Genomic DNA, 13,211 nt, shown 5'->3' with positions numbered 1-13,211 from the left:
AGCACTAATCGACATTGCAGTTTAATTCTTCACTATCTAAACTCTTGGCTAATGTTAACTTTAAAGATACTATTTCATAGGGACATTTGATACAATATTAATGCTATGTAAAATTGATAATCATAAATAAATACAAATACTTAAGGAATGTCTACTGCAAACTGAATATAAATGTTCAAAAAGGAAAGATAACTTCGGTTATAGATTCTGGGTCTGTGAAGTCTACAGAAAAGGAAAACACTGCATAATTAAGAATTATGATTTTGATCCCCCAACAAGTCCTGTTGAATTTCAGTAAAGGACACAGCTCTTCTCTTCAGGCAGCTTTTCCAAATACAAATTTCATACTTTCCAAATAAGGAGTTTTCTTGATAGGTTACTGATTATGGGTATTAATAGCAGTTGAAAGAACTGAAGGGTTAGTCACCAAAAGGGCAGATCTTAGTCTTAAATCATGGCAATTCTTGGCTTTATAAACTGTATTGATAGGTTCTCCTATAAACTAGTCCCAATTTCCTTCATGGGCCTTCACTGGGTTACTGTAGCATTCTAATGGAAGAGTTTAAGAGACAGCAGTTTGGATTTTACTGGAAGTAAGGATTCACCACCTGAGCACTTGTCTTTTTGGAATAATTCCATTTTCTTCCATCTAGTTACATAAACTGTATCTGTGCTCCTGATACAAGACCAAAGGGATTTTGTGGTCTCCCGACAGGCTGATTGTATATTAAAGTTGGCTGTGTCGTTATAGGTACACTTCCCATTTGAGGAAGAAATCCATATCCCAGCATGCCTGTGGGTGTAGTAGCAGGATAGGCCATTATGGGCGGGGCCATTGTTGCAAGGTTCCAAGCAGTTGTTGGTGCAACATTTGGCTGCCAGTTAGATCTCCAGTTAACGTCTTTTCACCAGGCTGACTCCAATTTACATCATTCTTTGTGGTCCCTTTTCCGATGCCAAGATCACCCACAAGATTGGTTAAAGATGAATCCAAATCATCAGATACTAACTTGTTAGGTGGGAGTTTGGCAAAAGGAAGACTAGCTGTGAGAGGCCTCTGGCAGTTTGCGAAGTCCACCTATTTCATCAAAGCCCCCAGTATCTACAATAACATTCAGAGACTTATTTCCAAACACAGATTCGAAGTCAATATTAAGGCCAGCTGAGGGATGCGGCTGTGCAATTAGAGAAGGGATGAATCCCCCCATCTACCAGGAGGTATTTGGTACCTGAGAAGAGTTGCCATAGGATGTACAGATGGATGAAAAACTGGCTGCTGTAAATCAGGCAGGTCATTTGTCAGCTTTGACGAGTTGTTAGAAGAACTAGGGGTAGAAGATATGTCAGTCGCTGGTACAGTTCTCCCCTTACCACCCTGCTGAGCTGGACACAGAAGAGGCTGCAGTCGTTAAAGAGGTATGAGGTTTCCTTGCAAGTTCATGTAGGCATTGTTCCTTTAAAGCTTTTAAACAAGTTCTTCCTCTAATGCTGTCTGCTTTTCCCTTTCATCCGCTTTGGTCAGAGACAGGCCAGTGCTTGCCAGGGAAGAGGCTGCATTGGAAAGTGTTGTGGCTGTGCTTGCTGCTATGCAATCTTTGATTTTTTTTTTCCTTCTGAGGGAGCTAAATGTTATTCCAAAGCATCAAGAAGACCTCTGGGGACCCATGAAAGGTCTGGTATATCATATCACCTCTATCAAGTCCAACTTGCTCTGAAACTTTGAAAGACTCTGAGATTCTTGTCATCCTAGTCAAGAACTTCTTATAGATGTCAAGACCTTCTTTGCACTGGTTCTTTTTCATATCAAATTATTTTCCCAACAGACTAATAATTCCTTCACTGTACTTTGCAAACAGTCTAATGGCATCTTTGAACAAGAGCATGAAGGCAGCATTTATTTTGTCTCGTTTGGTTTTTTTGTTTGTTTGTTTGTTTGTTTTTTGGTATCAGGGATGGAACTCTGGCCCTTGCACTTTATAAGCAGGCAGGCAGGTGGTGGAGCCACTGAGCTAAGTCCAAGGCAGCATTTATCACCCCATTTGTAAATTCACTGCTAATAACATTAAAATCCAGAAATGCGTTCATTTGATTTTGAATAATTGGTACAGTTGTTAAGAGTTTTTCTATGTTCATCATTCTCATAACACCGTCAGCTCCTCTCTTCACTTTTGTGAAATCAAATGTAACTTGTCAGTTTTTGAAACTGCTTTTTCATTTAAATATCTACCATACTGCCTCATAAATGTAGACATGCCACATCCTTGTAATCTTTTATCCAAAAAATTGCTTCTTAAATTAAACAATGTGTTTCTGGAAGCCAAATACTGAACAAAACGCTCGTTTCCATACACCTTCAAATGATGAGTTGCAATGAGAGATTATCACCCAACTATTGGTTGTAGTTGTTTCAAATAAACTGTCTGCCAACTGTGGGATGTTCACATTCATCTCGTTTGTGCACTGAATTAAGTAGTCCAGGTACTTTTTCTTGGGGTCCATGATCTTGCGGATCATGTCCTTGAATACTGTCTTGGATATCGTGGGGGCTGGTGACACTGTGCTGGTCAGCTGGAGAAGGAGCAGGACAAGAGGACAGGAAGCTACAGGAAAATGGCTGCGCCGGGCTCCTCCTCAGAGCTTTCCAAGCTGTCCCGGTGTCACGTGATGAGGCACCATCCCTCCTGCCTTCTCCTAACTCCTTTTCCCTTCCCTTTTCTCTTCCACACCCACCCTCCCCTGCAGCTCAGCCTTCTGCCCAGCACAGTATGCAGGCCTCCTTGTGACTGAGTGGGACATCTGAAGAGGACATTGCTTCACTAGTGCCAACAACCAAGGTGACATTGCTGGTAGCGAGTTGTACCTGAAACAGACACCCTGTCCTTAATCCATAAGTGGAGCTCACTTGTTGTTTTCTCCTAGGAGACAAGGAGCTGAGTTCCACCCCAGTTCTTCCCACTAACTACCTTGCTGAGGTACATGCACATCCTGTAAGCCAAGTCACCAAATGAGGCCTTGTTTGAAGAACCTGACCATTCATCCCCCATACTGCTCCCAGTGCCTGATTTTGATCAAAATGCAATCATGCTCACGAAACTAGGAATTTACTTTTTTTTTTTTTAATCTGCAGTGAGATACAAAGAGCTGCTTCTTTGTCAGCCAAACTCCCTCACTATTGACATTTGCATCTGCTTACAGACACTGGAGCCAAAAAATTCACAAGGCCAAATAAGAGGCAGGGGAAATTCCTCCGAGGACTGTGAATTGAATGTAAATCCTGCTTTACTGTGGAAAACTAAATTGCTGCTCAGTCATGACCAGGGGCAGCATTCCACAGCTGGTCCCCATCACTGAGCCTTGCTTTAATTTGGCCTCCTCCCCCTCCACACGATCAAGGCAACACAAAAGTGAGGGACACACTCATGCCTAAGCTTCTTTGGTTTTCACAGAGAGGAACAGTGCTTAGCTTGGGAGAAATAAAATGTTTTAAGTCAAACAAAGAGGTTGAAAGTCTGAAAAAACACCTCTACCCTCATCCACCCTTTCAAATGTCAACACAAATTTCTTGTTACCAACCTCATGCTAATACAATGTGACATTCTCAGGCCTGGAATTTGGTCTTTCAGAGCTGGTTCTGCTCCACATCCTCGGTGAACTTTCCGTGCTTCCCCCAGAGCCCCTCCTCAAGCCACCCACATCTACAGTTCCAGGACAAAACAGAGAAAGAAAAAGGAGACGGACAGCGAAAGGAAGAGACAGAAAGGAGACTGAAAGAGAGGCAGGAAAGAGGGAGAGATTGTATGCATTGACAAATCTCAAGGAAAAAGCACTATAGTTATTCTTCCTTCCTGATTGGTGATCTTCTTTTGTGGTTTATTTGGAAAACTACTGAGACAGAGCATCTAAGAAACTCACCTCCTTGCTTGGTTCCAGCTCAGTGGGCTCTGAGCTCTGGGCTCCTGTACCCTTAGCTCATGCTGGAGATAGCTTTTGCTGCTTGCAGTCCATCCATCTCCTTTGGTGGCTCCTAAGGACCTGGAGGCCTTGAAGCAAGCTGTGGCGGGCCCTGCTAGTCTCAAAGGAGTTGACACCCTTTCATCGCTCTCCATCTTGGCCTTGCTGTGCTCCAGTCTTTCCAGATGAGCACGTCAGCACAGTCAGCTGACAGGAACAACCGGATTCCAAAGGTCTCTGTGGAGACTGGATCCAGCAGGGAATTGCTGAGGCTCAGGAAGACCAAGAGGGGCCTTTTCGGATACCTGGCTCAGGGCCGAAGAGTTCTTTTCTCTTTCTCATTTTTAAGGGTTTCTTGAAGTGCCAGTTATGATTTTCATTCTTTAGCATACAGTCAAAATTATAAATAACATGTACAAATGCAGTCAGCTCTCTGACACCTAAGGGTAACTGGTGCCAACATCACTGTGAATGCCAAAATCAGCAGATGTTCAAGGCCCATGTGTCCAATGGCAAGGTTTTTGCATAGAATCTGCACACACCTGTGTGCTTGACATCATCTCTAGATTACTTACAATACTTCACACAATATAAATGCTGCATCAATAATTATTTTACTGTATTGTTTAGGGAATAATGACGAGAAAGATAATGTCTGAATGTGTTCAGTAGAGATGCAACTATCTGAAAGAAGATTTTCCCAGCTGTGGTTAAAACATGGACGTTGAACCTGCAGATACAGAGGACTGAATGAACACATACTGCTTTTCCATGAAGGTGACATAGGAGCTTGGGAATGAAGCACAAACACTGGACCCCAAACCTGGTCTTTCTTGTTATTAATTAGACAACAGAAGTACCTTTGGAGTTACTTTTCTGTTTGCTTTTACTGCTGACACACAAGGCACAAAGGGATCAGACTGTCTATGGCTATCTCACTCCACACCCTGACCTTGATCAGTCTCTTCATTTTGATCTTATTGAACACCATGCTAAACTGGCCAGGTCATGGTGACAGCCAAACAGTTGTCCACTTTCTCATCACACATGGCCTTCTCAAGCTGTCAAAAACAAGGAGCGGACTTGTAATATGTGAAAGGGTAATCCTGTAAGTATAATTCTCTTTTTTTGGTTGTTTTTTAACTTTTATTAATTTTATCGGTACATTTAATGTATACAATATAATGACATTCATTGTTAGAAACTTTTTTCCCCATTAAATTTACTGGTACATTTAAAGCAAGCAATATGGTTACATTTATCATTGGGATCTTGTACCTTTACATGATATATCTTGGTTCTTATTTTTTCCCCATTCCCTTGCCCTCCCTGCAACCCCTCCCTCCCAATCTACAAAGACTTTGTTTCCATTATTTTTCATTTTCTCATGTTGATTCCATCTCCTTCTTTTCTTTCTACTGCCCCTCCCATTTCCCCTTCCTCTTTGCCCCCTTTCTTCCTACTTCACATCATCTATTATACCTTTTAGCCCTTATTTAATTTCAGTTTCTCACACTAAAGAAGCTATTTGGTATTTACACACGTGTGTCCTATTTATATCACTTAAAATATCACTTCAATGTCCATCCATTTAGCTATAAATATCTCTAATTTATCATTTTTATGGATGAATAGTATTCCATTTTTACTCTTTTAAAACCCCACATTTTCTTTATCCAGTCTCCAGTTGATGGGCAATTGGGCTGCTTCCAAATTCTAGCTATTACAAATTGTGCTACTATGACCATGGGTGCACATATATCGCTATAATGTGATTTTGGGAGGATACCCAAAAGGGGAATAGCTGGATCAAATGGGACTTCCAATCCTAGTTCTTTGAGGTATCTCCATACTGCTTTCCACAATGGTTGCACCAGTCTACACTCCCACCAGCAGTGGAGCAGTGCTCCTCTTTCCACACGGCCCCACCAGCATTTGTTATTGACTGATTTCTTGATAGCAGCAATTCTTTCTGGGGTGAGGAAGAATCTCAGTGTTGTTTTCATTTGCATTTCTCGAATGACCAGTGATGTTGAACAGATTTTCATATGTTTATTTGCTATTTCTACTTCTTTGAGAAATGTCTGTTCACTTCAGATGCCCATTTTTGGATTGGGTCTTTAAATTTTGAAGGTCTGATTTTTAAAAGTTCTTGGTATATTCTAGATAGTAGACCTTTGTCTGAGGAAAAGCTGGTGAAGATTTTTCCCCACATTGTGGGTTGTCTCTTCACACTGTTTGTGATTGCTCTTGATGTGCAGAAGCTTTTTAATAAGAAGACATCCCATTTGTTGATTGTTCATGCTAGCTCATGGGCAACTGAGGTTTTGTTCATGAAATCTTTTCCTCCACCAATGTCTTCAGGAGTTCTACCTAACCTCTCTTCCAGTTGGTTGTTTCTGTTTTAATATTTAGATTTTTAAAACCATTTTGATTTTAGTTTAGTGCCTGGTGAAAGACATAGGTCTAGTTTTAATCTTTGGCAAGTTGAAACCCAGTTTTTCCAGCACCATTTATTAAAGAAGCTATTTTTCCTCTAGTGAGGGTGTTTGGCTCCTTTGTCGAAGATCGGGTCATTGTCGGGAGTTGTTTCTGCATCTTCTAATCTGTTTCACTGCTCCTCAGGTCTGTCTCTTTGCCAGTACCATGCTGTTTTTTTTAATCACAATAGCTTTGTAGTATAGTTTCAAATTGGGGATTGTGATACCCCTTAACTTCTCTTTATTGCCTAAAATTGCTTTCACTGTTCCAGGTCTCTTCTTATTTGCAATGAAGTTTTGGATTATTTTCTCAAGGTCTGTGAAGTATGCTGCTGAGTTTTCAGTTGGGATTGCATTGAATCTATGCAGAAGTTTTGGAAGTATGGCCATTTGCATTATGTTGATTCTTCCTACCCAGGAGCAAAGGATGTCTTTCCATTTTCAGATATCCTCATCAACCTCTTTTTTCAGAGTGCTGTAGTTTTCATAGTAGAGATCTTTGATTTCTTTCATTAGATGGATTCCTAGGTATTTCAATTTTTTGGATGCTGTTGTGAAAGGAATTGATTGCCACATTTTTTAGTGTGTCTGCTTTTCATGTACAGAAAAGCTATTAATTTTTGTTTGTTAACCTATCCAGCTACTTTATTGGATTTGGTTATTAAGTCTGGAAGATTTTTGGTGGAGTTCCTGGGGTCTTCTATATAGCGTATCAAGTCATCTGCAAATAATGACAATTTGACATCTTCCTTTCCTATCTTTATAACTTTTATTTCTTTCTCTTGTCTAATTGCTGTGGCTAATGTTTCTAGAACTATATTGAAAAGGAGTGGTGATAGTGGACGTCCTTGTTTTGTTCCTGATTACATTGTGAAGGATTTCAGTTTTTGATGACTTAGCATGATATTAGCTGTTAGTTTTTCATAGATTGCTTTTATCAGATTGAGGTAGAGTGTCTATTTCAATTTTCTGTATATTCCAATTTATCATGAATGTGTGTTGGATTTTATTTAATTCTTTTTGTGCATCTTATAGGATAATCATATGGATTTTATCCTTGGCTGTATTAATACAGTGTATTACATTTATTGATTTGCGTATGTTGAACCATCCCTGCATCCCTGGGATGAATCCCACTTGGTCAGGGTGTATGATCTTCTTGAAGATCTTCTGCTTGCCAGTATCTTATTGAGGATTTTTGCATCTATGTTAGTTAGAGAGATTAACCTGTAGTTCTCTTTTTTGGTTGGATCTTTCTCTGCTTTGGGGACCAAGATGATGATTGTTTCCAGGAATGAATTTGTGAGTACTGTGTCCCTTTCAATTTCACTGAAGAGTTTAAACACTAGTGGTGTAGTTCCTCTCTAACTGTCTTGTAGAATTCAGCAATGAAACCATCAAGGCCCAGACTTTTCTTAGTTGGTAAGTTTTTAATTACATATTCAATTTCATTGATTGATATTGGGTCATTTAGAATTTTTAGATCATCTTCATTCAACTTTGGAAATTCATATTAATCTAGGAATCTGTTCTTTTCTTCTGTATTTTCCAACTTATTGAAGTATGGGTTCTTTAGGTAGGTATGAATGATCTTCTGGATTTCTGCAGGGGTGCATTTAAATTTCACCCTTTTCATTCCCAATTGCATGGATTTGGGTCTTTTCTTTCCCTTTTTTGATAAGGTTGGCTAAGGGTTTGGCAATTTGGTTTATTCTTTCAAAGAACCAACTCTTTGCTTCATTGATTTTTTAAAAAATTTTCTTTTAGTCTCCATTGCATTAATTTCTGCTCTGATATTTATAATTTCCTCCCTTCTATGAGCTTTGGATTTGTTCTGCTCTTTTTTTTTTCTAGAAGCTTGAGTTTCAGCATCAAGTTAATTTTGCTTGCTCTGCTATCCTAATATGCGAATTCAGTACTATGAATTTCCCTTGTGAAACTACTTTTATTGTGTCCCATATATTTCCATATATTGTATTGTCATTGTCATTTAATTGTAGGAACTGTCTGATTTGTTCTTTAATATCCTCTGTGACCCATTGGTTACTCAGGAGTTTTTTGTTCAATTTCCATGTGTGAAATTTTTGTGGTTTCTTTTACTGTTGATCTTCAATTTTATCGCACTATGGTCTGATAATATACAGGGGATCACTTCAATTCCTTTGCAGTTACTTAGACATGTACTACGAGCAAGTATGTGGTCTGTTTTGGAGAACATCCCATGTGCAGCTAAGAACAATGTGTATTCTGATTTTGTGGGGTGGAACACTTTGTAGACATCTGTTAAGTTCATTTGTTCAATAGTTTGAGTTCTAGTATTTGTTGTTGTTTTTTCTGTCTAGGTGATATATCTATTTGTGACAGTGTGGTATTGCGGTCCCCCATTACTACTGGGTTAGTGCTTATTTGATTTTTTTCAGGTCCATTACATAGTTGGGTGCACTAGTGTTTGGTGCATATATATTTATGATTGTCATCTCTTCCTCTTGGATTTACCATTTCCTTTACAAGGATATAGTGTCATTGTGTCTCTCTTTTTTTTATTGAGTTTATTGGTACTTCTTAGGTTTATAGTACAGTTACATTCATCATTAGGATCTTATACCTTTACATGACGGATTTGGTTCTCATTTTTTCCACATACCCCTGCCCTCTCTTCATTCCCTCCATCCTTCCCTATTTGTTTCTATTTTTTCTCACGTTTTTCACCCTTATTACCTTTCCCCTACCCTTCCCACTTTCCCTACACTTTTAGCTCTTTTCTTCCTATTTCACATTATCAGTTATATAATTTGGATCTTATTTACACTTTTAGTTTTTCACACTGGAGAAACTATTCAGCCTTCTTTGTCTCTCTTGATCGGTGTGGGTTTAAAATCCACATGATCTGCAAAGAGGATAGCTATTCCTGCTTTTTTCCAGGTTCCTGTCCCATGGAGTTTTGCTTGCCACCTGTTAACTTTCAGTCTATGAGTTTTTTTTAATTAAATATGTTTCTTGTATATAGCATATTGTTAGATTTTGCTTCTTGACCCATTCTACCAATCTATTTCTTTTGATTGGTGAATTGAGACCACTAACATTGATGGTTATAACTGATATGTGTTGACTTATCCTTGTTGTGACTTTTTCTTTTTGTTGGTTTCTCCCCCTTTGCATTTAATTTCTTGTCATGCCTGATGGATTCCTTTTGCTGGGCTTCCTAGGGTATTGTTTAAAATTTTTCAGAGTGCTGGTTTGGTATTCATGAAATTCCTAAGGTGCTCTTTGTCATGAAAGTATCTTATTTCTCCATCAGTTTTAAAAGATAGTTTTGCAGGGTACATCAGTCTAGGTTGGAGGCTGTTTTCCTTTAGGGGTTGAAATACATCACTCCAAGCTCTTTTTGCCTTGAATGTTTGTGTTGAGAAGCCTGCTGTGGTTCTGATAGACTTTCCTTTGTATGTGATTTGTTTCATATCTCTGACTCTGTAGAGGCACAGCGACACTCAACAACTAGGCCACACAGCGAGAGGTGTGAAGGGCGAGAGGAGAGAAGGAAGAGAGGCGGGGGACAAAGAAAGAAAGGTCCTTTTGTTGGTTTTGGGCTGGGCTATTGCTTATTCATGAGGAGTGGGCTACTTTCAAACTATCACAGGCCAGGTTGCCTTTTATGGGTTCATTAATGCAGAAACTTAGGTTTAACTACTGCGATCTCTGTGGCCTTGGAGGGAGGGAAACTAAAGATAAGAGCATGAGGTCATTTTAAGAAGCAAGAAGAACCAGGAGAATACAGCCTGTGATGGAGGCAACGTCAGGTCCCTAACAGACTCTTTGTACAATTTTGTTCTTTTGTTGGGTTTCTGGAATCTTTGTTTGTTTTTTTTTTGTTTTGTTTTTTGTTTTTTTGAGACAGGGCCTAACTATGTAGTTGAGTCTGATCTGGAACTCACTCACTATGTAGCCCAGGCTGGTCTTGAACTCACAGCAATCCTCCTGCCTCAGCCTCCCAAGTGCTGGGATTATAGGCATGCACCACCATGCCCAACTGGGTTTCTTTTATATATCTAGGTGTAGATTTTTTTCTTAATCATGGCTAGTAGGAGTCCTATATGCCTCACTTATCTGTATATCAAATTGTTTTCCCTTACTTGGGAAGTTTTCTGCCATTACTTCTGTGAATAGGTTTTTTTTAAGTTGTCTGCACTCTCTCCTGTTTCTCATTGGCTCCAGTTAGTCTGATATTATTCTTCTTTGCATCATCTAGCAGCTACTGGATTGACTTTTCATGGTCCCTTACAATTTTTAAGAAATTTTTCTTTTCCTGGTCACTAGTTGCAATCCTATCTTCTGTATCTGGAACTCTATCTTCACATTGGCTAATTCTGCTGTGTAAACTTTCAGTGGAGTTTTTAATCTCCTGGAAATCTGTTTGCATCTATATTATGGATTCCATTTGTTTCCTATTTTTGGATTCCATCATGTTCCTCAGCTCCTCTATTTTTTTAATTCCATGTCTGCTCTAGATTTATTTATTTATTTATTTATTTCACCATAACAAGCCTTTATTATGGGGAGGATCTGCCAGTCTGTCTCTGAACAAAGGAAAGAGAGCAATATAGCTGAGACAGGGAGTTCTTCTTATAGAACTGGGGTGAGGTTTATAGGAACTGGGGTGGGATTGAGTGATGTAGTGGCTAGGGACTGGGGGAGCTTCTGACATCACTAGGAGGGGCTTTTGTCATCACTAGTTACAGCCATTTTAAGGTGAGGGAAATCTAACATTCCAAGCTTTTGTTTCATGGTTATTGGGCAAAGGTCTCTTCTTCTAGAGCTGCTTCAAGCTAACAAAGTGGCAAAGGTTGGGGCTAAACCTAGATCTGGTGGGAGCTTCTTCCCTCTACTACAGTGGCCAATACCTTGCCATGATGAGTTCTTTGACTGTCTAGTTTGTAAATGCCCTCAGGTGATCCTAGGAAATTTTTGAAAACAGAAAAACAGACAGGGCCCTATCATGATTAAAAGACATATACAAGCCAGTGGTCCCAACAAGAGAAGTAGCCAAGACATAATTTGGGGAAGCCAGGAATAGCTTTGGTCTAGTCCCCCAAGAATTCCATTGTCTCTTTTGCTCTTCGATGTGCTGCTCTAACTTTTTTGTGGGGGTACCAGGGATCAAACTTGGGACCTTGCACTTGTGAGGCAGGCTGCAGCACCACTGAACTAAATCTCCAGCCCGACTGCTGTAATTCTTTAACCTTTGCTTTAGCAATCCCAGACTGGTTAACAAAATAACAGCATTCTTCACCTAGCACCTGGCATGTTCCCCTTTGGGCTGCTGTCAGCATGTCATGGGCCCTTCTATTTTGTAACACAACTGCTGCTAGCGCATTTATCTTGTACTGTATGTAAGGACTGGCTTACTTTATCCATGTCTTCTGAAATCTCTATGGACAGGGCTTGATAGAAATGTGTGGATGTAGAAATGCCTGCTATCCCTGTTGCCATCCTAGTGAGGATCCCTGCCCCCATTAAGAAGGGGAATAGAAGCTGGGGGTGGTAGTTCATGCCTGTAATCCAGCACTTGGGAGGCTGAGGTAGGAGGATCGCTGTGAGTTCAAGACCAGCCTGGGCTGCATAGTGAGTTCCATGTCATTCTCAACTGCATAGTGAGGCCCTGTCTCAACCCCCACCCCAAAAAAGGAGGGGGATAGATGGGGAACTGCCCTTTTCTGATTGTGTTCTGTGGGAGAACTTGTTTAGACATCTGTGCTTCTGTATACATGGTAATGGGAGGGCTAAGGAAGGGTATATATAATGGAAAACATCAGACTGATTGAGGCATCAGAATACCTCTTGATTACATATGAAGTACAGACCCTTGGACAGGCAGATCAGACCCTCTTCTGAGATAAAGAGGGAGCAAGCAAGACAAGTGATGTTGTCGTTTTGCCCTGTGCATGTCAGGTTAGTGATTTGTGTAGGGAATGGTAAACCCATAGCAAAGAGTCCCAGAACTGTGGATAAATTGTCAGCATTTGAGGCAGACAGCTTAAAATCTAGGGGGACAGAAATTGGAATGACAGAGTAGGGATAAACAGACATACATATCTAACAGTCTGAGATATTGACAGGGAGATAGTGAATGGTGGTATTGAATAGGTGTTGTAGCCTGTTTTAAGACTGGGTTATCTGGCTTACCACTTGAACATCTACCCCTTTATAGGGAGGTGGAGTGGTAGGCCTTAAAAGTCTCTCTGTCACTAGTGCCTGTTCATTAACTGCCTCTTTTGGTTATTCTTTTCTGAGGGGTATTTAAGGCCAAGTTAAAGTGAGACCTGTGTTAATCAATATGACCATCTTGCTATCTGTCAAGGTCAGTTAAGTCTCTTTAGGCATTATTTTGGAACCATGCATAGAACCCCTCAGCTCCTGTCAGTGTGAACCAATAAGATGGGTCATGGACCTTGACTGACCAAGTTGCTTTCAGTGAAAGCATGGGAGACTTTTTCTCTTGGTGATCCTCTTTTGGCACACATTACATTTGCCCTCTGATGGCCAGCAATCTCCCTGCTCAGGAGGTTGGGTGACTTACCAAAGATGTGAGGTAGTATAGAAAAGGTTCCTTCATACCTTGGATCTTTGATGAACTTGGAGGTTTAGGGCCAGAGTATTGGTGGTCTTCTTAGCCCAGTTACCTTTTACTGTTGGTCTCTGCACCTTGGTGGTTGCACACTCAGAAGAAAAGATCAGTGACATCAGTAGTACATTAGGAGTAGTGAGATTAACTATTATAATTTT

The 13,211-nt window shown here is 40.2% G+C and overlaps 1 pseudogene; it reads right to left on the bottom strand.

Annotated features, from left to right (window-relative positions):
- Positions 1–653: 653 nt before the first annotated feature.
- On the bottom strand, positions 654–2,529 carry LOC104850608 (annotated as a pseudogene).
- Between the last annotated feature and the right edge of the window lie 10,682 nt (positions 2,530–13,211).

Source organism: Fukomys damarensis, unplaced genomic scaffold, assembly GCF_012274545.1.
Source record: "Fukomys damarensis isolate Sample0158 unplaced genomic scaffold, DMR_v1.0_HiC HiC_scaffold_27, whole genome shotgun sequence".
Lineage (NCBI taxonomy): Eukaryota > Metazoa > Chordata > Mammalia > Rodentia > Bathyergidae > Fukomys > Fukomys damarensis.
The sequence above is the reverse complement of the archived record's forward strand: the minus strand, read 5'-3'. Positions and strand labels throughout refer to the sequence as shown.